We start from the raw sequence: 27,038 nt of genomic DNA on the forward strand, positions 1-27,038 counted from the left end.
AAAAGAGGTCACAAAGTTAAATACCCGAGCTACAACTACTTGTCGCTACACTACTGACTCTATTAGTCATACACTCACTATCTGGCACGAAGAAGTCTGGCCCTAGATTTGGAGTATACATAAAATTTCCATCCCCGTCAAACAAGTGATAGGGAATTGGCAAGCTATTTAAAAGCAGAATAATATTACCTTTTTCGTCTGAAGAATCATCCAAGTCTATGACGGGCTCTGTTGCCTTTTGTTTCCCCTTCCCTTGGGGCGCATAAGCCCTCTTTACCGAAGGGTCGCCAGTGGGTTCCCTGATCGTAACCCCCGTTGGCCTCCTTCGGGGAGGAGACGCTGGGGATTGCTGCTCGGGATCCCCCTCGGCAGTGGCATCTGCCACCACGGGTCCTCTTGTTTCATGGCGAGGAGCCAGGAGGCTATATAGCCTCAAATTTTCATCAGTGACCAAGGACTTAATGCTTTTTTCAGCGTTTGCCATCCTGGCCAGTGCGTTGGACCTCAACACCATGTCTGGTGTTGGGTTCGGGTGTAACCATGGTCCTGAAAGGAACAATATACTTTAGAGAAGTGCAGAAGAGTTTGCTAAGGAAAAGTAGCGACCAGTGAAGGTAACATTTACCTCCTCGAGCGAAGGCCAGGTTGTTCGTAGTCATGTTTGGTGTGAGGAAATACTCTTGATTGTACTTCCCCACGTTGGAAATGTGAGTAGTGTCACTCAGGAACGTTCGATTTGTTTCCTGGTGACAAAGATGAGAAAAGCCCATCCCGTATTATTGAGGGTTGGACTTAAGGTCAAAGAGGAAGTTGACCTCATGAGGAGTGGGTTCTGGCCATTTTTTGAGTTTATAAAGGATATAGAGTGCGGCCCGCATTCTATATCCGTTTGGGGTAATTTGAAAGGGGGCAACACCAAAGTAGTTAGCCACCCCCTAGTAGAATGGATGTAGAGGGAGAATAGCCCCCACCTCTATGTGATACCTGGACCAAGCGCTATAGACGCCCCCAGGCAAGTTAGCTCTTTGGTCAGCAGCAGGGATTTTGAGATTAACCCCAGTAAGAGGATACTTGCTAAGGTAATTGGCAAGCATCTGGGGAGTCACCTGGCTGGTAGGAGAAAGATACCACTCGACATCAAGAAGGTTTTGATGCCGAGGGCGAGCCCTGACTTGAATGCGAGGGTCCGGGGCAGCATTTTCTCGACCACTGGTCGAGGGAATCCTAGCCTGCGAATCAGGCTGGGCAGGTGAATTTGGATTGTTTTCAAGGTTTGGTTTTTTCTTGCCTGGAGATTTAGAACGGGCCATTTGAGGTGGTGATGGTTGAGGTGTAGAAGAAGTTCTTGAAAACGGAATCTCGCTAACACGCTGGGCCGACTGTTCTTTGCCTTCAAGCAGTTGTGCAAGAAGATCATCGTCGATTGGCTGCTCACCTCCCCACAAATCTGGCATTAAAATCTGCGAACAGAAGAATGGGGAGGTGAGGATGAAGAATTTTGAAAGTTTTTTAGAATAACTCTGGTCGAGTATAAAAGTTAAGCTTTTATACAGCAGCATTCTAACAAAAAAATAACTTTTTCACACGAATAGTTTGAAAAAAAGATCAAAAAGTGAAAACAAAAAGTTTTTTGAAAAAGCTTTTTCAACTCCTTTTAGGGCGGGAAAAACTTAGTTTTTCAACTGGCATAAAAATCGAATTTTTACTTCGGTTTTACGTCCTAAAGTCGTGATCTCAACTATCAAACTAACTCGTAACTCCTTAATGGCAAAGAAATATCATCCTATACAGCATCACCCATTAAAACCCCCTACTGTCATGCATCTTAACCCAGAAACATAAAAGCTTAACAGTCATCCACAGAGGCATGCACGACGAAAGTAAAGAGCATAGAAGTTCTGAGACTTACCAGAGAGAAGATTGTGGAGGTTTAAAAGAGTTTCGACCGTCGATGAACTGACGGGCTGAATTTTCAAACGCTGGAAAACGATCTTCAGAAGAGAATGGAGGCTCTGATTTTAGGGTTTCTTGAAGAAGGAATGACTTGCGTAAAAAGGAAAAGAAGACTCTGGGAAGTCTATATATATATTTTGTCCGTAGCATGAAAGAGGAAGTAATCATTAGTTCCTGTTTCTCGAAGCATTGGGAAGGGTGATAGCCGTCGAAAGGTTGCTTGGGAACCAAAAAGTCGTGATTGGACAAGGGTAGGTTACTTTTCCCATGGTGGCACGAACTACTCTGACAGGTCTGGTGGGGTAATCGAAGGGTTGTTTCCTTAAAGTTTATTTATTGTTGGTCGTAATAAATAAACTTGGGGGGCAAATGTTATCCAAAAAACAGACACGGATGACGTGGCAGGCGATTTCTAACACGTGGCTGACACCTGGCAGAGTTCTGTTCGACTATCGACCAGTAAGGCATTGCAACCACAGAGCTGAGTTTTATCACGACCAGCATGGTCGTACATTCCAAATATTTCAAATATAATCTTATAGAGATCATCATCATATCCGAGATTATCTCCCATGATTTACTGAATATCTGATTAATTAGGAAAGAATATCTGTAACTAATTCATGTAATCTTCCTTGAGCCTATAAATAACGAGAAGATAGCTCAAGGAAAGGACTTTTGACTTTTGCTTAATTAGAATTACATATTCAGGAGAAAATTAGATCTATTATATGACGATTATACTATTTGTCTCTCTCAGGCTGGCGAAACTCAGAGAACCCTAGTTCTTTGATCACTCCTTTAAGATCGCATATCAATAATAGCTTAAGTGGACGTAGGTCATTACCAGTTCTTGGGGCCGAACCACTATAATTCCTTGTGTCCTTTACTGTTTTTGTCATTACATTCATTCCAACACCTCTTTCCACCTCAAGCGTTTTGATTCCATGTCAGTTGGCCAAATCGAGGGTCAACAAATATTAGCAATTGGTTCTATGATGCTCAGATTTTTACTAACTCTTTCTATTTCAAACAAAGATAAACGTCATTTTACTAATCAGTTTTTAGAGTTATGCTCGCAATGATGCATATAATTTTCACAATCAAGGCAACAAAGATGATCTCAAACAAACAATTTTCTGATGTGGAAGATTAGTTAAAACTGCAACCACAGAGTATACTTAGAATTTTGTAGAGATTTCACAACAATATAATTTTTATGGTTTACTTGTCCCCAGGCCTATTTGATTCCACTTACTTGCACACTACTAACAACTCCCTGAGGTTAATTAGTAGAGGCGGATTGCGAATTTTGTTCAAATTTTCTTTAAGCAAAAATTGCTTATGGTGAAAGGACAAGATTTAGGTTTCTTTTTTTCTCAAGTATTTTTTTTCACAATTACACAATAATATGATAAAAGACAAAGAAAAATAAGGTAACATTAAATAAGACTATCAAAAATTAGGCAAGAGTAGGGAGGCATAACATGGCATCAACCATAACAAAAATAAGGTAAAAGTTAGGAGGCACAAGTGTTATCAACTAAAACATAAGATAAAATACTAGGAGACAAAATTTCCATCAACTAGCTAGGAGGCAAAATTTCCATCAACTAGTAAATTGCAAAAAAAAAAAAAAGATAAATAAAGAAAATTACAACAAGGGTTAGGAGACACAAGTGTCGTCAACTAACAAAGATATAAAAGGAATAAAAACTACAATAAAGTTACAACAAAATTAGGAGGCACAAGTGCCATTAACTATAAAAATTAAAAAGATAGAAAGGAGGCAGAAATGTCGTCAACTAAAAATAAATAAATAAATATGAATATATAAGTAAGTTTTTTTATGGGTGGTAGAACCGTTCCAAATTTTCTTGTTATCTTTTTATTTTAGTTTTTATATAAATATATATTTTTTTTATATATTTGTATATATAGTTTTTTTTTAAGTGCAATAATTAAAATAACTAGTAGAAGAATTCACTAACCTTGAGAAAAAGTTCGTTTCTTTTCTTGCAACTCCCCGGCAACAACGCCAAAAACTTGATGGACCCAAAATGGGTATGTTTTAAATATTTATATCGCAAGCGCACGAATCGTTCATATAGAATAGTGATCATGTAAGCAAGGATGTCGAACCCAAAGGAGTTGTCTAAAATAAAAAAGAAAACTATTTTAAACCAAAATTAAAAAATTCTAACCTAGCTCCAAAGATTGAGGAGATTTAATGTCATGAACACAAAATAAAAGATTTAAAATAAAGCTATTTAAGAGAATAAAAATAAACCAATTATGATTTGAAAATGAGTTGTAAAAGAAAGATTATTAAGATACTAGAATCCACAAAATGTAAGTTTAATAATACTTATTAGTATATTGATTCCCAAGTTTTAGTGATAGTTAAAATAAGTCAAACTATCATTTTCCAAATAGATTTATACTTTTAAGCACAAATTATTTCTAAAAAGATAGGATTTTTCTTCACTTTTCAAAACAATCTAATTTCAAAGTATTTAATGTGAATCAACCTAATGAAACAGCAAAAAATCAAATAAGATTATTTATAAGGCAAAACATAATATTTTTGTTATAAGCATTGGATGTGTACAATTTAATGACACATCTTACACAAAGAATATTATGTTTTGCAAAATGAAGAACAAAGCAATATTATCTAACAATCCAAAATATAAGATATGAAATATGAAAGACATATATGAAGAAGAAAAATCCATAAACTTTGTTGCATTACAAGAGAAATCAACATACAACATAAATATTATCTAGTTACAAGTTGCTTCATCATGACCTTAATAATCTTATGAAAAAAATTAGAAGCACATAACTAGAATTTAAATTACAAAATAAATAAAATACATACTTGAAAATGCTCTTGAAAAACACTAAAATAAAAGAGAAAATGGTAGAAAAGATGATGGTTACCCAAAAATTAAGCACCAAAAAATGGTATTCAAATTGCATATTTATGGCCAAAATGAGATTATTAAAATAATCAATTTAAATAAAATAAATTGATTAGATTAATGAAATTAATAATAATATGGAAAGCAGGGGTAAAATCTAGGGTGTCATGATGAATTTTGTAGTGAACTGTGTAGAAAAAGTTGGGTAAAAATTTGGCATTTTTGGACCAAGGGACAAGGGGACAAATTGGGCTCAAGGAGAATGGGAAGGTGGCTGGTGGGCTCGGGCCTGGGGTGATTCATAGGTCCACGTGGGTTTGTGGAGCTTGGCTGAAGGTTGGGCCGAAGGGTGCAGGCGTGCGGGCCGAATGAAGGCTGGGCCTTGTGGCGTGGGCTAGCTGGTTGCAGGGAGGCCAAGGCAGATGTGGAGGGAGCTGGGCGTGGGGTTGCTGGCAGCTGAGAGGCGTGGGCCCAAGTGCTAGGCTGAGGAGGTTCGGGCCTGGCTGGAGGGGCAGGCCCACGGTGGTAGTTTGGAGGTAGCTAGGGCTTCGGGCTAGGCCTGGAAGCTTGGGCCAGGTGCCATTTTTTGTTTATTTCCTCACCAAAAATGCCATAATTCTCCTTTCATCACAACTTTATTTTCTTTTCTTTATTTTTCTACTTCAAGCACCTCAAATGAAATAATTTTCCTACAAAATAAATTATATCATAATCAAATAATTTCAATTATAAAATGAGTCATAATAATAATTCTTTAAAAATATTAATTAAAACTTAATTTACTTAAACATTTAAGCTCAAAAGTGCATCTGTTAACTTCTAACTTAACAATACTAATTTCAAATAATTAAACTATAAAAAATTATAATAAAATATCTATAAAACCTATAAAAATCTAAAAAAATTACAATAAGACTAATAAATTCAAAATTACTTAAAAACTTAATAAGTTACTTAAAAACTCAAAGACTAAGCAACAATTAGCATAAAAATGTGGTAAAATAACTCTATTTTGTAGAGTTATCAATATGGAACCCAAGATAATGAAATTTGTCTTGGATGCATGTGATTTTACAAGATGATTCTTTAGTTTTAGATCGTTGAATCAGGATCTACTAAACATGCATGTACTTTTATACAACTTTTTTAGCATCAGGAAAGTTGTGAAGGATGAAAAGCTAAAGCTTGGAATCTGAAAAGGGTCGTTCATATCAGACAAGGCAAAATGATAAGCTTCAATGAATTTTGGAAATAAATATATTTTTTTACGACAATGTTTATTTTATTCTAATTTCCAGTGGAAATTTTAATTTCAGTTTTCCTTATTACATCAACAACAATTTGTAGTTACTTTCACAAGTAATAAAGTCCAATTTCTTTAAATGGATGTGAATTGTGGGGTGGATGTTTGACAAATGGGCTATACCTATTACAACCAAACGAACCCTATGTACTAAATAATGAGTTGTTTAAGATAGTTAAACCTAGGACTGTTAAACGACAAAAGATCAATAATGTTAGAAATGACATACCTTTGGCATCTACGCTTTGGTCATATTTGCTATGATAGAATTCAAATATTAACAAAGGCTAGGCCTTTGAGGGAACGCACCTAGAATGCATACCAGTTTGTGAATCTATTCTTGAGGGAAACATTATAAAGCGTTCATTCTTTGTGATAGGAGAAAGGTTCAAAGAACCACTAGGGCTAGTTTATTTAAATCTCTGGGGATAAATGAATGTTTAAGCGAGGGGTGGTTATGAGTATTGCGTCACCTTCTTTGACGATTGCTCTAGAGACTCATGTAAGTACCTAAAGCATAGGAATTCTAAGAATTTGTTAATAACTTCACAGAATTCATTGCTATTGCTTTAAAACCAAATTATGTAAAACGTTACACATCTTGCAATCTAATAAGGGTGGATGATATTTGGATAATCATAATTAAGATCATTTAATTGAACTTGGAGAATTGTCTAAAGAAACTGCCCAGAGATTGCGCAATAGAACAGTGTTTCTGAGCAGTGTGAATCGAGCATTTATGAAAATATGTGTTCTATGATAAGTAATTCAACTCTATCGACTTCTTACCCAGATCTATTCTGGAGACATACTACCTAGACCGCATGTGATATTTTTGTAAATGTTGTGCTGTCTCAAAGCTTTCTCCAAGACACCACTAGAATTATGGAATGGTCGTGAACTTGGTTTACGTCACTATGGAATTTGGGGGTGTCTTGCTTATGTCCTTAGGAAAAAGGTAAGAAAGCCAGAACAGTGAACTGAGGTATTTTTGTTTGTTGACTATCCTAAAGGCACCCACGGCGGTTTGTTTTTATAGTCCAATAGACAAGAAAGTATTTGACTCTACAAACACTACATTTTTGGATAAGTACATAATGAATTTCAAGCCTTGTAGGAAAATAGTATTTGATGGAAAAATAATAAACTATTGTTCTATCCTCACCGACGCAAGTCGATGAAAACAAGGTAGATTTAGAAACTATTAATCAAATTCAGAAGGTTACGGTGCGTCGTCATAGTGGAGCTATGATTTGGAGAAGCGATAGGTTGTCTGCCGTCTCAGTGGCTATGATTTGGAGAAGCGTTAGGCTATCTGCCATTTCAGATTCCACCTTGGAGACTGAGTACATTGTTGCATCTATGGCTGAAGTGCACCAATTTTTTTTTTAATTTTAATTAATTTTGGTGCTTTGTTTTATTTAATTGTTAAGTGTTATGAATTATTTTTTTATTTGGTAGAAAATTGTGTGAATTTAATTGTTAATTGTTTTATTTATTTATTAAATTTATTTTTATGAATATATGAGTTTTGGTTGAATGCACCAAGGTGCATGGTAGGTAGTGATACACCCTAGTAATTAAGTGTGTGCATGTGCATGGTTGCATGGTGCACTTGCATAGAATTTTCTACACACTTTTATTTCCTTTTATTAGAATTATTTTTAGTTAATTAAAATGAAGAAAAAAAATATAAGAGAGGGAAAGGAGAGTGCACAACAAGTGGGAAAAGGGAAAGAATTTTGTTCTCATTTATTTTTTTCAATCAAATAAAATAAATTGGATAATCATAGATAAAATAGGGAAAAAGTTGTCATCTTTATTTTTCCTATCAATCAAGAGAAAAATCAAATAAAATAAAAATAAATGAAAATAAACAAAAGAGGAAACTTACCCAATTCTCCCATTAGGCTATTACTTCCTAGGTTAGATAGAAGGGAAATCAAGAAAATAGAGGAGCCATTTTTTTTGCTTGGGCTGCAGAATTCAAGAAAAGGAGAGAGAGAGAGAGAGAGGAGAGGCACAAATTCTAGAGAGAGGGAGAAGAGAAGAGGAGAATTTCGAAGGTCTTAGGTGAGTGTCTTTGATTCTTGGTTGTTTAACCCTCTCATCTTATTCTCATCTTTTGATCTCAAGTATTCATGTTAATGTCAATGTTAATGTTAATGTTCTTGTTTTTTTTCTTCTTTTTCTTTGTGTGGGTTCGAAAACCCTAGGGTGCCCAAGGTCATTGTTCTCTTGTGTTCTTGAACACAATCAAGGAAGGTAATAGAAAATTTTCCCCAATCTCTTGTTGTTTGGGTGATTGTAATCTCTTGGGTCATGCTTGGGTTATGTTTTGAAAATAGGATTATAATCTATGGAAATCTCAATGTTTGGTCACTTTGATGAGGTGGTTATGTTTTATGATTATGATATTTTTGAAAGCATGATGGGTTTAAATGATGAATCATTTTGTATGATCTTGTGTAGACCTAATGATTTATTTTCTTATAAAGGGCATGAAAATTTGGTGATATATTTTGAAAATAGTACTATGGATGTTTCGGCCTTGTGAGTATGTTTTAAGGTGGTTTGAGTAATTGTTTTATGCTAATGGTAATATTAAAATACTTAAAAGATTAGTAGAAACATGTTAGGGTCCATGTGGATGTAAATGAAATTTTTGGGTTTATTTTATGTTTAAGTCATGAGAGTTTCGGCCTAGGGTTCTTGTATCATGTATATGTATATGATTGATCTTGAAATATGCCTCGAATTTGAATGTCTATGAGATGTTAGGGATTCTTCTTAGATTGATAATATGATAATAGGTGCATGCAAGGGTTTGTGTTTAAATTTGTGTTGATTAAACATGTATGATTATTGTATGAGTTTTGGAAGCATGATGTAAAAGGATGAGTTTCATGATGAATATTGCTTGCTGATTTTTGTGAATGATTGGTGTGAAATTTGGTGAAATAATGATTTGCATGCATAAGTGACGTTCCAAGTGCTATGATGATTTTATGAAATTAAAAGGGTATTTTAATTCACATTAAAATGATATTTTTACTCAAATAAATACCTACAGTATTTTTTTATATATTTTATAAAGAAAAAATGAGTTTTAATTCCAAGATGGTGATTTTTGAGGGTTTAATTTGTTGCTAGAAGTTTTGGTAAAATTTATGAGATGTCTTTTAAATGAAATGAAGTTTGTGTTTTTGTTGAAATAAATTAATACCCTAAAACTATGTAAATATTAAAAATGATATTTTAAATGTAACCTTGAATATTCACGTTTTAATAAGTATGGTTTTCTTTATTTTAATTAAGAAAAATGTTGAGTTTAGATTCACTTGTGATTTTTAAACAAAATAAATGGTGGCTGAAAGTTTAGTTTAACAAATTAAAAATAATTATTTTGGTTATCACATATGAGTTTACACTACATAAATTAAGCCTTAAATAATACAAGAAAAAATATATTTTTCTCACACTTAAAATTATATTTTATATTTTTTTTTTCTCTCACACCAAATCTTGTAATTTTATTAATTTAAATAAAGTGTTACTTTCTAAAGGAAACATGATATTTACAAGTACTTTTAGATAATTTCAAGCTTTTGTTATTTTTATGCAATTTAAAAATAATAAATGGAATTATTTTTCTTAAATGGCTAAATAAATTATTTTTATGAAATAAAAATAATGTCTTAAGAAGTTTAATCAACTTAGGAATTTAAAGGAAATAAATAATGGCGAGAAAATTATGTTGCTAAATCTTTATTTTGAAAATGTTAGAAATAAGCGTGTAGAAATTATCGTTTTTAACGTCACTTTTTAACAACGCTCCCACGTATGCATGGCACATACAAATGCACTTTTACATTAAAAAATGTCTATTATTCAACCATATAATTTTTACTTGAAAACCATGCATGGATAATAGGTAGAATTGACATTATTCTTTTGTGACTCTGTGTAAAAAAATGTGTATGTTTGAAAATTATATGTAAATCGCACCATGTGTGCATAGCCCATGAACACATGGGATATGTTAGTGGGGCACAAGAAAATCTTATGTGATACTAAAGAATGCTATTTGATAATGGTTATAGGCTCGCTATGAAGTTTGTTCAATTTTTGCTTTGCTCAGACCTGAGGTAAGGAAGTTAGATATAATTCTATTTATTTATGCTATGAACGGTAAGATGGGTTTGTTTGAGGTTAAATGTTATGTATGATGATGTACTATGTGATATGAAGTATGAAATATTATTTTGAGATGATATGATGAATTTGATGAATCATGTAATTCCTGTGTTGATATGACTGGATTGCATGTATTTTGTATGTTGTATGAAAAACAAATGGTTGTTAGCGTGTTGAATGCGACAAAATAAAGGGGATAGACGTAACCCGAGTTACTAAGGTACGACATAACTCATAGGGTGGATGCGCCGAGGTTATTCAAGGACTAGAGCCTCCTGTTTACCTCAAGATGTGACATGGACAAGAGAGGGGGCCATGTTCACAAGGATGTGATGATGATGTTTGAATATATTAATGATATATGATGCATGATCATGATGTATGATGATAACGTTTACGTATGATGTATGATGATGATGTTAAGTACGATGGATGACGATGTATGGATATGATGTTGTATGAGTCTTACATTATGATTATGTTTTTGTTGTCTTTTTCTTTATTTGTTGTTTGTACTTCCTTACTGGGCTTTTAGCTCACCCCCTTACTTTCCCATTTCAGGTAATAAAGAGGGTTTCTCTTTGGCACGCGTAGTGATGTGGAGAGTTCCAACGTTAGAGTACGTATGGCGTGGAGGGTATCCTATGGGGGAGTAAACGATCAGCTTAAACGCCAATTTTAAAGAATGATATCATGTTTTATTTTGGTTTCAAAATTTATCAGTAGGACTTGAACTATTTTATTTTAAACGTTGCATGAGAACTTTTATTTTATTTTAACTATTGGGCCAAACATGCATGTTTTAGCAAGGGATGTGTGGTGAAGGTGTGATGTGAGGGTGATGAAGATAGCATTGAAAGACAATCTTTCATATCCTTTTAAAAAGATATAAGTGTAAGGAATTGTTCCTAGTGCGCAGCGGAAATTGCGATAATGGTAGCATTGTATACAACAAATTTTTTTTCATAAAAACAACTTTATATGTGGATCCTTTAATATGAAATATGTTAATCAACAAAATATGTATACGTAAAATTTATCCGAAATGATTTACCTCTTGTAGCATATCAAGAGTCCTTGAATCTTTTCGTATATAATTCGATCTTCCTATCCTCGCTAGAGTACTCACACCAAGATCTTCCAAGATGTTCTCTACACCTCAAGATGTGGGTGGCCACATAGAGAACACGAATCAAATTTGTAAATCAAAGTATTCTCAACACATGAGACTCTTGATTATAGGCTAGAGAGAAAGAGAGATTTTTCTTCTGTGAGAAAACGGTGATCACATTTACTGATACTTCAAAAACTACTTATTCACCTATTTTCTATCATATAGAATACATGCATTATTATCATAATAATAATAAAAATAAATGATAATTGAAGACAAATTCTTACATTCAATTGTAAAACTCTTTTCAAAATGTTTTATTAATTAATTAAATTATATAAAAAAAATAATAACTGATCACCATTAGCAGTGATACACGCATAGGGCAGTCCAAGATACCTTATGCGTGTAACACTTCATAAAATAAGAGGATTTTATTTTTTCATACATATATATTTTAATTAATTAATAATTAGAAATTCAAATAAGGTATCATCTTTTTAAGGAAAAGATAACAACTCAAATTTCAAATTTCAAAATTTGAATTTTCATTATCATCTTATTATTAATTAAACAAATATAATAATCAAAACTAATTGTTACTCTCCATATTTACCCTCTCTCACTTAAATAAAATAATTGATTAAAATCAATTTCTGTTATTTCTATACAATTTTGAAAATTGCATTAATGAAATAATAAAATTGCGCAACTTCAATTATCACATAATTGTATATTTATCTTGAAGAATAAATATTCTCTCAAATAGCTCATTCACAGTTTGACCCTTGTATAAACTCTTACCTTGAATAGTGTTGATAGAGCTGCCCTGGGGACCTATGGACCAATAATTCCAAGCTCCAAATTCAATATTTATATTTATTAATCTCATGATTACTCCACTATAAATATGAGACCGCACTCTTGAGAATTCAAGACATATATTTACTGAGTACTTTATTGTAACCATAAAGTGTCAATTGATATAATCATTACATACAAATTAATCCTTTATTGATGATTCATAATTAAGTGGGAAAATATTACTGTTTTACCCTTTTAATTATATTTTGTTTCCTAGTGTACCATTGACTTCACTAGTGAAGGTTAATTCATAATCAGATTATGAATTTGACGTCAATAGCCTTTTCAGTTCCAAAAGCTAACCCAATAGGGAACCATCATTCAATGTATAAGAAAGTATAGATTTCATATCTGTTAAGCTATGTCCCTATCCATATACATCATTGATTCCCGAAAACAATAGTTCTTAGCCTGATCATTCTGACAAACTGTTGGACATGAATCAAATGATCAAATGACATATATAAGAGTTCATAGTAACTTCAGGATTAAAATAAGTTTGTATATGATCATCAGTTGATGTGTTTTATAATACTATGAAATAATATTTAAACAAGTATTATCAAATCACATCTGCTACAGTTCTACGTACTCTTAGTATGCAAAGTACCTCCACTAAAGTGTCCTACTACACTAGTAACCCGAATCTAGGTCACATGTATTCATAATACTATTGGAACGTCCTAGTAGTAATTAATCTAAAGATTCCACAATTTTATTTTATTGCGATATATTTAAGTCCATTATCTCAATCTTGATCCTTTCATACCAATATGAGATTGAAATCACATAGATGAACTTGGGAATTTTCTGATATTTACTTAATATTATTATCAATAATATAGTACATAATCTACATATACACAATAATTCAATTCATTTATTCATTTCATTAAAACCATTGTCAACTACAATTGCTTTAAGGTCTAACAACCCAAATTCCCTAAAGTGGCTTAATGCCTGGATTAGGGGTCCGGGAGGGCCATAATTGCTTTATTATGCAATTATGTGATTATATGCATTACTATGTGAGTTATATTATTATATGATGATAAATACATGCATGTGGGTCCACTGTTCATTGTAAGAGTATTTTGGTAATTTTGGCCCATTGAGGGCATATTTGTATATTTTTATGCATGTTGGGGATTTATTAATGAGGCCACATTATTATGTGAATATGTTCGAGCCATTCGGCATGAGACGATCTTAGAATGTAAGTTAGCGGTTTAGTCATAATGGGGTTATTTATTGGGCTCAAGCTGAATCTCGGGGTAATTTGATTATTAGTACATTACCAGGAATTAAGGGTAATGACATATGATTTAATTATTATTTGAGAATATTGGGAATAACGGGAATTGGAGGAAGTTAATTATAATTAACAGGATTAGATGGGAAAGGATTGTTTTTCCCTCGGGTGGCTTAAAAGAGATTAAATTAACATAGGGGCATTTTGGTCTTTTGACCATGGGTTATATTTGAGATAGAAAGCTGTAGAAGGAAGCCTTAGACAGCAAAAGCAGAGAACTCCCTCTTCCTCACTCGACCATCTCTCTTCTCTTTTCTCCCTTTGGATTTTTGAAGCTCAATTTGAGGATTCAAGCTAGGAGATCAAGGTTTAGGGCTTAGGACCTTAGTTCAACCATTGAAGAGGATTCAATTCAAGTTTGAGGTAAGGTTTTCAACCATGTTTTTCTGGTTTTCTCTGTTTTTAGGTTAGCTTTAAGTTTGAAGTTTTGATTTTAGAAGTGGCTATTTGAGGTGGTTTTAAATGGTTCAAAGCTTGGGTTTTGATGAGGTTTTTGGGTTAAATTAGAAGTGTGGTTGGTGTTTAGGTTGGTTTTTAAAGCTTGGTTTTCAAGGGAAAACATAGGGGAGAAGACCAGAAAAATCTGGTCTGTTGAGTTGGCGCCCCAACACCACTTCTGGCACCCTAGCGCTAGGCAGGGGAGAGCAAGGGTGCTCTCTGACTTGGGGCAGCGCCCCAGCGCTACCCAGGAGTGCCCCAGTGCTAGGTCTGTTTCAACAAGACCCAATTTTAGGGATTGGGAGGACTTTGGTGGCTCGGGGGATGGTTCCACCACCCCGTTTGGGTGGGTTGGAAGTCCCGAGAGCTCGGGAGTGGGGTTTTAAATCATGAACCTTTTATTGAGTTGTTTTATTAATGAGATTTCATATTTGGTTATGGCTAGGTGACTGCTAAGGGAATTAAGGACTGATTGTTCTCAAGGGTCATTCTTAAATGATTTTACGCTCAAGCTTGAGGTAAGAAAATTGCACCTAGTATGTGACATGCATGGTTATTGATGAGGTATGTTGAGTGCTGTATATGTGGACATTGATTGCATATTAAATGCTTAGAAGTCTTTCTTACTTGTGAGTGCTACTGACTTATTAGTCAGAATCAGCAATGGTGTCAGTATTGACTGTGAAGATGTAACTTATTAGTAAAGTTCGGCAGTAGCACTGGGCACTGGTTGTATGGAATTGACCTATGAGTCAAGACCGGCATTAGCGTGTTTAACGCAAGCCGAAAAGATTAGATCTAATCAACATAAGCATTATCAGCATAAGCATGAAATGCTTGACCGACCTTAAGTTCGATGAAAACTAAAGCGCTTGTCTAGTCTAAAGGCTGGTTACTTAGAGTTAGAGCCAAAAGGCTCAGGTGACTGTAACATCACATGGCTTAGGGTGCGAAGCCCAAGTTCGTGACTTATTAGTTACTTATCTGATTCAAGTTCGTGACTCCATAGTCACTTATCTGGTTAGGGTATGGAACCCAAATTCGTGACTTATTAGTTACTTATCTGATTCAAGTTCGTGACTCCATAGTCACTTATCTGGTTAGGGTATGGTACCCAAGTTCGTGACTTATTAGTTACTTATCTGATTCAAGTTCGTGACTCCATAGTCATTTATCTGGTTAGGGTATGGAACCCAAGTTCGTGGCTTATTAGTTACATATCTGATTGGACTTCAAGCCCCAGCATGATTACCAGAATCATTATTGATATTCACTTATCTAATTGGGCTGTAAGCCCAGCATGATTATCATAATCATTTATTGATATTGTACACATGCAGTAATAAGTTTTCTTGCTAAGCCTTGGCTCACGGGTGCTATGTGGTGCAGGTAAAGGGGAAGAAAAGCTCACCCGACCTTGAGTGGAGAGCTTAGGTGGTAATGTGTACATATGCGGCAACTTGACCACCACGACCAAGGTGTTTATCAGAGGAACTAGGGGTTAACCCTATTTTTGCCGCTTAGGTCAGCAGGTTGTAATTTGTACACTGTAATGACCATTTTGGATTGTAAATAACTTTGCAAACACTTTTATGGGCCCATGTACAGTTTTATGTTTTAAATAAAATATATCCATTCCTTTTGATCAAGATTTCTCACCTTAGCATATTAATAACACCTAGATGCATGTTTATAACAAAATGACTCGTTTAGCAAGTTAAGCACTGTTTAAAGTCCACAGTAACGACCTTGGAGTAACAAGGGTGTTACATAAGAGCACTATGCCCTATTGTGAAGCATGTAGAATTAATGGTTTTGAGAAACATGTCCCATTTGTTTTAAAAGGGCGAGTGGGAGTTTGTTGCGTTTTATGCCCTTATAAAACCATGTTGGACATGTAATGCAATTTTATATTGTCTATAAAAGTAGTATAAATCATTTAGTTTGACAGGAGTGGTGCTTGCTTGTTTTATTACATGATTAATTGAATGATACAAACATTTATAAAATCCCAAACATATAAATAGTTACAATTATGGTGACTAGATCATAGTGGATTATGATTGTAATTATATGTTCAAATGAATGAGTCCTAAGATTATACCAGTGCATTGGGTTTTCACTGATCTGGTAATCCACGAGATGATCTACTTACACATTTGGGGTGTGATATCTTATCCAAGACATTGAGCAAGTCGATAAGATCAGATATATATGAGTACATTGGACTAGGACCAATATTGATTATTGATAGATGAATAAGTACCATTGTTATCGAATCTAATCAATGTCAGAAAGTTGACCATAGGTGAAGTCGATCTTAATTCTGAGTGATAATATTTTGCTAATTATATTATTTAAATCTTTTGACTTGTTCGTTACCAGTTTACCCTACGATCTAGCCCACACTTACATCTTGGAGATTTAGTAGTGTAATTGAGTGGGAGTATTATTCATCGATATGAAATCTATAACTTCTATATGAGAAGTGAAAATATGATTTCCTTAATTTCTTTATTCAAAACGTTAGATGATTAAGATCTCATTTCTTCGATTAAGTTCACATAAATATAATTTATAAAGAACTTAGTGGGAGTTAAAGATAAAATACTAATGAGGGGTAAAAATGGTAATTTGCACCCAGCTAGTTAGTAAGTCATCGATAGAGGATTGACTGACTATAATGGTATAACAATGGATAACATATTTGTGGTTTGGAAAATGCATTCTATGAATTCAAGAGTTCAATTCCAAGTCTATAGTGCAGTCACGAGGAATTAATAAGGAAGTGAAATTATTTGTAAATAAATTCACGGTAACTTATTGGAGCTTGATTTCATGGATCCATCGTCGCCACATCACCTTTGAGTAAATTATCTAGAATGTCTCAATTAATTGATTTAATTATCAATTAAGATTTTTAAAGTTGACTAGGCTAATTTTTGGAAAATTTTACAGAGATATGACATTTAGAGAATAAAAGAAAATCTTTGGGAAAATTTATTAATATTGATAAATTGGTGTCAATATAAATAAATAATATTAAATCACGTTTCAAATTACAATTAATTAATTAAAATATAAATAAATAAAAAAAAGGTTTTGAATTTAGGCCCAATTTAGATTTAAATTCAAAATAAAGAGATTGGGCCCAAGTCCATTTGTGGGAGCCCAAGGTTTTAATTTTTTGTTTGTTATTTTTTATTAATTTAAATTTAAATAAAACCATTAATTTTCCTATATAAGGAATATGATATCTAGGGTTTTCATTAGTGAGTTTTAGTTGATTCATTGAGTAAGTTAAAACCTGGACAGTTTAATCCTTTCTTGGCCACTCACTCTCTTCTTCTTCTTCTTCTTCTTCTTCTCGTCTAGATCTCTATCTCATGCGTTGAGAACTAGCCCATACTAGTTCTAGGTTGAACAAAGACTTGGTGCGGAAGACTATGCTACTGATCTAGTTAAATTTCTTGATAATACTCTGATACAGAAAGAAATCAAGGGTTAGAGAGATTGAAGGAATGAGTTGTTCCAGTTTTGCTACGTATATGTAAGTTTCTGTACTTTACTCTCTTTTGTATCAATTTCATAAGAGCATATTCTAAGAATTTACATGTATGTTTTCTAATATGTAAATTACATTAAAATAAACAAAGATACTGTAATATGCATATCCTACATGGACAAAATTAGTTATGTTCTTTTTCTATCTTGGTCCATAACCATTAATCGTAAAAATATTGACACATAGATCATAAAGTTTTAATTGTTATTAATTTAATTAATAATTAATAATTAATTACTATTAATTGATAACAATCAATTAGTAATTAATATTTATTAAACTTTTAGTTTTTTTAACTAAAATTTTAGTTAAATGATAATGAATTTTTAAATGGTTTTTTTTTTAGCTGTAGTCCACATTCTTTACACTTTGTAACACTTAGGTCCCAAAAGTTATTTTTGTATCAGTTAGGTCCCCAACCTTTTTAAATCATACTATTTATGTATAGCGCCCCTAGCTGCCCATCTCTATTAAAATACTAATTTTAATAATGACTTTGTAGATTTCGTAATCTGACTAAAATTACAGTGGGTCTTTATTTAAAATAGGTGCAGAGTTTGGATCCAATGTTCAAAACAAAAGAGAATTTGATGTAGTCTTAAAAATAAATAAGTACATCCCACTGATAAATTAACATAATGAAAGACTTAAAGGCGGTATGGCATTCCGGATTGTTTCCTCATTCAATGGCTCCCAGCAGCATACATACATAATTATGGAAAACTAACTCAACTCGCCATGCGTGCCAAACAAGTCTACCTAGTGCTTACCTACAAGGGGGAAGGTAAGGGGGTGAGCTAAAAGCCTAGTAAGGAAGTACAAACAAGACATACAAGCATATACGACACATCTCATGCATTCTTAACATACTTTTCTTATAGAAATCACTATCAACATAAGTCATAATCATAAACATGAGACTATTTGCGACATAAGCATAATCGTACATCATAACCATAAGATCATTTGCATCATGATCATAAACATATAACGTAAGATCATAAGCAACATAATCATAAGCATACAATATAATATCATGGCTCCCCTATTGTCCAATGTTCACATGTGACTCCCTTTTGGTTACTTCTATGACACCCTTTTGGCCGTAATTCACCTGACACCCTTTTGGCTAGAATATTACGCACATCCACCTTTAATAATGATGTAGCACTAGGTTAAGCAAACACAAACACATCCATACATATATCATAACAAGAGTTGATTCAAGACACCTGTTCATAACACCCTTTTTGGTCAACGTTTGTGACACCTGTTCACGTAGTTTTTCGTCAACATGGGATTTAGGAATATGAAAATAGAGTGATTAAGCATCTTGTAAACCGAATATGAGGAAAGATAAAAACACCCACAATTTATGCGGTTTAGTGGTTAAAATCCACCTAGTCCACGAGTCATTATTATTAATCTGTTTAGGAACTCTTAGGCAAAATTGTTTATGAGAATTTTGGGTAAATTTTGACAATTTATAGATTGTTTATGACAATTTTGGCAGAGTTTTTGCATACAAAATGCTAGTCCTTTTTACAGTCCATTCCCTTGTATTTATATGGAATTATGGTGGACAATATTGGGTAACTTCCCAAGTTAGTGGACATTTAAATATCCTAATAAAGCCTATTGTCATTTTACATCAATTTATAAATTTGTATAATGATTTTAAGCCTTTATTGTGCATAACGGGTATCCGAGTCTATAGGTATTCTCCCATCCAAGCTAGATTCTATTCTCGAGCTAGATATGACTAGAATATGATAGTTTGACTTAAATAATGCACGGGCTTGAAGCAAGCGATCTGGATACTGGGTACCTTAATCTCCGTCATTCGCATCTGTGATGATCTGGAAGATCATAGGTTGTTCCAGACTCGGTGACACACCCTCGAGCTGTTAGGTCCGGAGTTAAGGAAACATCTCCGAAGCCTTGCTTCCTTTATCGACTCATGCCAGCTATACCCTAAGCTAGATAACTGAACTTGTATTTTTAGGGTACAACATTTTCCCCCCAAGCCCCTGCTCGTGCATGACGTTACTATTGACACACACAATATGGGCTTTTAGGCTTTTTTCATGAGAAAACGTGCCCACCCACTCACTCGAGTATGGGACACATGTATGCTTATTATAGGTGCATCTTCGGGTTTCGAGTATTGTGACAGTTGTCTTGATAAATTTTGTCGTCATTTGGTTTATTTAATTTTGACTCTCGGATCTCTTCTTGCTTTAATCGCGTGGCTCAGATTTTTCCCTGAAGTTTACAAATAAATATTAGAGCAGAATCTGTGCCTAGCCACCTTTGCATTCAAAAATTTCCTTTTGTCTCTCTTCTTCTCAAAACATCAAACTCTCTGAAATCCTTTGTTTCCCATAGATTCTCAAGTTCTCACACTTGGATTTTTCATGCATTTTCTGCTCTTCCTACACTCGTCGATCAAGAAACCAATCTGTAAGTATGCTTGCCTCTAGTTTAAATTTCATTTTCTCTATTTTCAACAAATTTTATGAAAATTTTCAGTGTTTTTGCATTATTTTGGTTTTGTACGAGTTTATTGTAGGTTTTTATTAAGCAAAAAAAAAATAGTGCTAGAAACGATTATAAATAATTCATTAAAAATGGGTTATTTTCTGGGTATGAAAATTCCCAGGTTTTAGGTTCAGTTTTGGGTAGCTAAAGGTTTACAGTATTGAAGCGGTTTTGCATTAAATTGCACTTCGAAACCATTGCGTCTGACATACAAATCTCAAAATTTTAGCATCTTCCCGAGATTCGATCGTGTGAGTTAGAGACGCGCGTGGGACCACGCGCCAGGGTATCGAGCCTACTATTGACTCATAGATGCCTCAAGTTGCGTAACAAAGCCTTATCATTTTAGGTCGACATTTCTTCCATTAATAGAGAGGTTATATTCCCAGGATGCATTAATGGGTCATTTTGTGATCACGCGAACTAAAATCTTTGTCATGGCTCCTCCAAAGAAAAATAATGTGACAGGCTCCTTTTCTCGAGTAAGAAGAAGCAGGTCACCCCCGAGACACCCATTGCCCACTTTGGTCTAGTGGTGGAGAGGGAGGCCGAGGTAGGACCTGATAGTTTCTTTGAGGCCAAGATGATGGAGTCTCGAATAACAAATCAAAACAAAGTCAACAAGATAATGATGAGTCATGGGATAAAAATGAGTCCCGAATTTTATGCTCGTCCTCCTTTTTCCGAAGAGCATAGCTGCATCTTGTTGCAGGATGATTCAGGGCATTGAGTGATGAGCATCTGAAGGCAGGTGCCTTCCTCCTGCTGGGCTAGTACTTCATAGACTTCCTGAACTACATCGAGCTCACTCCGTTCCAGCTCCCCCCAAATTCATATCGCCTTTTTGCGGGGTTAAAGAATTTATTCCTCAAGAACGAGTGGGAGGTTCCCACTTTAGAGGACATTATGTATTTTTTTATGTCTGAAGGCTAACTCAGACACTAAAACCCGAGGTGATGGTTTCTACTAACTCACCCTATTTCCTAAGTCCACTAGCGTCATCGACCTCCCCAGCCATCCGAATGACTATAAAGACTGATTCTTTATGTCAAACGGGTTCAAGAGCTGAACTCACCAATACTTCAACTATCCTCATAAGTTTCTCAGTCTTTTGAACTATTTATTTGAGCTCCTTATCTTACCCAAGTTAAAATTTATTATGATCGAGTTGTTACTCTTGTGTAACTATTTACAAGAGAACGGAGCGGCATGAGACCCTCAGAGATCAATATCTGACACTAGCCAGTGCACCTACTAAGGACAAGGAGTTCCGGGCGGTGGTGAATGACGCAACCATGGTGGCTTGTAAGCTAATCTGAAAGGACCAGACGCTGGCCATCAAGCCTCGAGGTCCTCCCCAGGAGCTTCCTCCAATCATTGAGGAGGTTGAGGAAGAAGAGAAAAGTTTATGAAGACATACGGGGTCGTTGCAAAGGTCGCCTAGAATCGAGGGCATTAGCCGCCACCTTCGGCCAAGGTAATCTAGATAGAGAAATTAACCGGATTGCTACCAGTTTTAGGCTAGTTCGATTAGATTTGTGGTAGCTTGTGAGTCGACATCCATTAGACTCGGACCTAGATGTGACATTACATCAGCGCGTCGACCAACTGGTCGAACGTCATGATTTTGCATACCCCAAATATACCATAGTAGTAGACAATACTTTACATATCAGGTCCACCATTTTTGAACAATGTGGTACAAACCTTCTGTCATGGCCTTCCTTGCTTCTGAGTGTATTTACTTTAGGTATTAGGTAGGCGAAGCATGAGCTCAGTCCAGATGAGGAGCCCGAACCCCTTAGGTTCCATGATTTAGTAATGCTAGAATCTCCCCCTCCCCTGATAATCCAAAAGTTAGAGGTTATACCCATCCTGGTCCATAATCTGGAAGTGATCATAGTAGTTTCCTCCTCTAGTTTGAAGGGTATGGTTCTTGTTCTATTTCTTTTTACTTTGAATTATCTTGACTAACACTTCTTGGACCTGAATCTTCTGCTCTCTCTTTTTTAGGCGAAGAAATGAATCAAAAAGAGGCCTTCAAAATTGGACCGAGCATGAAAAAGCAGAGGACTTTGAAGAAGACCACTCCCGAAGCTGGAGCCACTACTGGGTGCTAGCTACGCCTAGAATCAACAACAGAATCAAACCACCGTAGTCACGACCCTACTAGCTCATCTACCAGCTCCTCGCGACCCTACTTCAGTCCCGCAAGTCGACCAAACCGAAGCCCCGAGTATCACGGTCCCAATTCCTCCCCTCGAAGTGGGGAAATATCCAGAGCCACTATGTGGTTCATATCAGGAGATCATGAACCATCTATTGAAGCACGCGAGTTTGGTCAGCACCAAAGAGTTGCAGGCTATAGAGGTGGGACCCACGATGACCATCCTCAACTCTACGCTGGGGATGACTCTGACCGTAAGTTTTGTACTTATCCTCATGTTTTAGTTCCATGATTTCAAAAACTAACCCTTCTTCATTCATTTTCTGTAGTCTTGCATGGCTTAGATCTGTGGCATTGCTCGGTTCTCAACTAAGGTTGAGGAGGTTAGGAATGCCCTGAGTACCTCCCAATAGAATGAGTGAATGCCAAAGCGCAAGTCTTGGAGGTAATCCAACAACATGACCAGCTTCAGCTCAAAGTTAACGGTCTTAAGTAGAAGCTTATGGAGGTTGACAGTCTTAAGCAAAGGCTTGTGTAGGTCAACATTCTTAAACAAAAGATTACAGAGGTCGAGACCAGGGCCAAGGAGGACATTGCTGAAGCAAAAATCTCTTTGGAAGAAATGTTTTATCGAGTCTGGGTGTACAACTAGGAAGGGGATTTCTCGTTCTGGGACACGAAACTTTGGGGGCGCTACCTCGCCAAGTTACAGGATTGATTATCAAAAGAGCTTGCGAGATAGTGGAGGCTTCAGGAGTTTTGGTAGAGGTTAAGGAGGAAGAGGTTTCAACCCAAGGGCAAGTTACCAGAGCTCAGAGATGATGGGGGACCTCGCTTCTTTTTCTTTTTTATACACTTTTTTTTTGTTTAAAGGGTATTGCAAACCCTTGTAATGAGGCTTTTTAGGTCGAGACAATTTATTCGAGGTTAATATTCCTCATTTATACATATTTATATATATATATGTTGATTTTGTTATATCTAACCTTTTTTGATTGCCCTCCTTTTCTGTCAAGTATTTATGATTATGAACGTCCAAGGGCCTTATAAATTGGAATAGTTATAGGGGTAACTTTACATCGACATATTTTGCCTGATGGCTCGCCAAGTTAATTTTTGGTCAATGACCTAGTTATTTCTAAGAGTTTGATTACCTATTTGCGTATACCAGTTAGGGATCAGGCCTTGGACCTGGTTTAGTTCTAGGATTTTTGTACATAGTTAAATTCTAGGATTTTTTTTGTTATGCTTTGAATTTTCTTAATTAATTCATATTCAGAATTTCTTAGAAAACTCAAGCTTTAAGAAGCTGTAGAGTAATCAATTTTCCAAATTCTAAGTTGCAAATTTTTTTTAACCTAAATTTGCTGAATGTTTCAAAGACTGTTCGATGGTTATATGGCCCCCATAAGATAAGAATTTATAAATATTCTATATCTCTTTTACATAACCAACTCATGCAAACTTACAAGAATAAAATGAAATAAACTGATACCACGTTTAAAATACGTAGCAATCCATTATTATTCAAGTTCGAATAAAATGAAATGGCTTTTACAAATAAGCCTTACAAAAAACAAAACTCCTTAAATATAACAAAGACATCCTATTGCTCATAATACTTCTTGAGATGTAGAGCGTTCTAAGTTCACTAAACTAATTCTCCACTTAGCTGAGCTAGTTTAAAAGTTCCTTCATGTAAGATCTCCACGATCTAATAGGGTCCTTCCAAGTTCGTTCCTAGTACACTGTCTTTAGGGTCTTTTTTAGCTAGAAACACCCTCTAGAGCACCAAATTCCCAAGCTTGATTCTACACCCTTTGACTTTTGAATTAAGATATCAAGCTACTCTTTGTTGATAATGGGCTAGCTGCAACTGAGATTCTTCCCATTGCTCTTCAATTAGATTCAGGGACGCATTAGGTAGGTCATGATTCTGATTATGGTTGTAGGTCTTTTGCCTATGTGACGTCACCAGAGCCTCAACTCGAAGCATAGCCTTGTTTCCAAAAGTCAAAGAGAAGGGAGTATGCTCAATAGAAGTTCGTTGTGGGGTTCTGTAGGCCCAGATAACTTGTGGGAGTTGTTCAGGCCATAGCCATTTAGCATCTTGTAATTCCTTCTTTAAGCTTGCCTTTAGGGTTTTTTTTACTGCCTCGACCTATCCATTAGCTTGAGCGTATGCCACTGAAGAGAAACTCTTCATTATGCCGTATATCTTGCAAAAGGTTGTGAGTATATTGTTGTCAAATTGAGTTCCATTATCGGACACAATCTTCTTTAGGAGTCCAAAATGGCACACGTGTTTTTCATGAACAAATCTAGCACTTTTTTGAGGTTATAGTCGTTAGAGGCTTGGCCTCAACCCACTTAGTAAATATAATCAATTGCGACAACTACGTAGCAAACTACTCCTTTTCCAGTAGTTAACGGGCCGATTAAGTCAATTCCCCATATATCTAATGCTGAGGGTGAGGAAATCCTAGTTATTCCTATGGGTACAGCTTAGGCTATGGTGGAAAAACATTGGCATTTATCTCGCTTGAGGACATATGAGATCAAGTCCTTTTTTAGCGTGGGCCAGAACTTTGCCTTAGTACCTTTAGAGACAAGTTTTCCCCCCAGCATGGTCTCCACAAAATCCTTCATGAATTTTTTGGAGGATAGCCTACACTTCCTTGGGCAAAACGAACCTTAGGAGGGGAAAATAATGACCTCTAAGTATACGACTAGGTATAAGTATAAGCATTCCCCATCAAATGGTTTTGATAACATGGGGGGCTCAGCTAGATGAGTCTTCAGATCCTGAAATGCCTATTCGCATTCTTTTGTCCATTCAAATCGTCTATTTCTGCTGAGCAAGTTGTAGAACGGAATACATTTGTCTGTGGATTTTGATACAAACCAGTTTAAGGTCACGACCTTTCTGCTTAGGCTTTGTAAATATTTTTGAGACCTGAGAGAAGGCATTTCTAATAGCGACCTGATTTTCTCTATGTTTGCTTCAATCCCCCTTGCGTTGACTATGAAGCCTAAGAACTTCCCTGATGAAACCCCAAAGGTACATTTCTGGGGGTTCAACTTCATGTCATACTTTCTCAACACGCAAAAACATTCTTCCAGATCGGATACATGGTCATTGGCAGTCTTAGATTTAACGAGCATGCCATTGACATAGACTTCCATGTTCTTCCCGATCTAGTTGATGAACATTTTATTGACCAGCCTTTGGTACGTTGCACCAACTTTCTTTAGCCCGAATGGCATGAACTAGTCGCAGTATATGTTATGTTCGGTCATGAAGCTGGTGTACTCTTGGTCCATAGGGTTCATCACAATCTGGTTATATCCATAATACACTTCCATGAAGGCATGAGCTCGTGGTCGGCCGAGGCATCAACTAGCTGATCTATTCTTCATAATGGGAAACATTATTTAGGACAAGCCTTGTCGAGGTCAAAAAAATGGATGCAGGTCCTCCACTTTTTGTTGGGCTTTGGGACCAAAACATGGTTGACTATCCAGTTCGCATATTTAGCCTCCCTAATGAACCCACATTTCAATAAGCGACCTACCTCTTCCTCCAGAGCTTTCCCTTGCTCTTTTCCCAACAGCCTACGTTTTCGCACCTTCGTAGGCACATTTTTTTCTAGGTTTAGTGTATGCATCATCATGCTCGGACTGATTCCCACCATATCCTCATGCGACCAGGCAAAGACGTCAATGATTTTTCTTAGAAACTCAACCAATTCCTTCTTTCTTTCAGTTTCAAGATTTTTTCCAACCTTTACTACCCTCGAAGGTACTTCTAGGTCAAGAAAAATTTCCTCTAGCTCCTCTAAAGCTTGGACCTCAGATCTTTCTTCGCCTAATCTTGGATCAATTTCTTTGGGTTGGGCGACCTCATTTCAGATGTCTTGAGATTCTTCCACCTCTCTAGTAATTACCATTGCCTCAGGTTGCTCATTCTCTTTTGTTGTTACCATGGCTTGCTTCATGGTTTGAGATTTTCCCTTCATGGAAATGCTATAGCATTCCCTGACACCGAGCTGATCTCCCTCACAGTGCATATTCCCGAGGACGATGGGAATTTTATGGCCAAGTGGTGAACTGAAATTATAGCTTCAAATGCCATCAGTGCAGGTCTCCCCAAGATTGCACTTTAGGGAGTCGGACAGTCAATTACAATGAACTCAAGCATCTTGGCTACAGCTCGTGTCTCCTCGCACAAAGTTACTACGAGCTCGATTGTTCTGTTAGGGTTTTAAGCCCTAATTAAAACTCAATTTCTTTGTAATCTCATTTATTATCAATAAAAGAATAGAAATCATTTTTTGAATTGGTCAATCACTTTGCTCACATGTTTTATTTTCATGATTATTTATTTAATATAAACTTCTATTAAATCCTGAGCATATAGCTAATCGTATTTATAGTGACATAATCACAGTGGAATATAAATATGATTATATGTTCAAAATAAGTTAGTCCTAAGATTAGTCAGTGCACAGGATTTACACTGACTTGCCAATCTACAATATGATCTACTTACATATTGCAATGTTATGTTCTTTCCAGAACATTAGCAAAGTAGATAAGATCGGATGTATTGTTACATCAGACAAGACCGATATTGACAGTTGATAGGATAAGTAAA

The 27,038-nt window shown here is 35.5% G+C and overlaps 1 protein-coding gene across 1 annotated transcript in view; it reads left to right on the plus strand.

The window, feature by feature from the left end:
- LOC133806246 (uncharacterized) overlaps positions 1 to 27,038 on the plus strand; it is a 120,965-nt gene that overhangs the window by 82,808 nt on the left and 11,119 nt on the right. The window lies entirely within an intron of this gene.

The sequence above is a fragment of the Humulus lupulus genome, chromosome X, assembly GCF_963169125.1.
Source record: "Humulus lupulus chromosome X, drHumLupu1.1, whole genome shotgun sequence".
Taxonomy (NCBI): domain Eukaryota; kingdom Viridiplantae; phylum Streptophyta; class Magnoliopsida; order Rosales; family Cannabaceae; genus Humulus; species Humulus lupulus.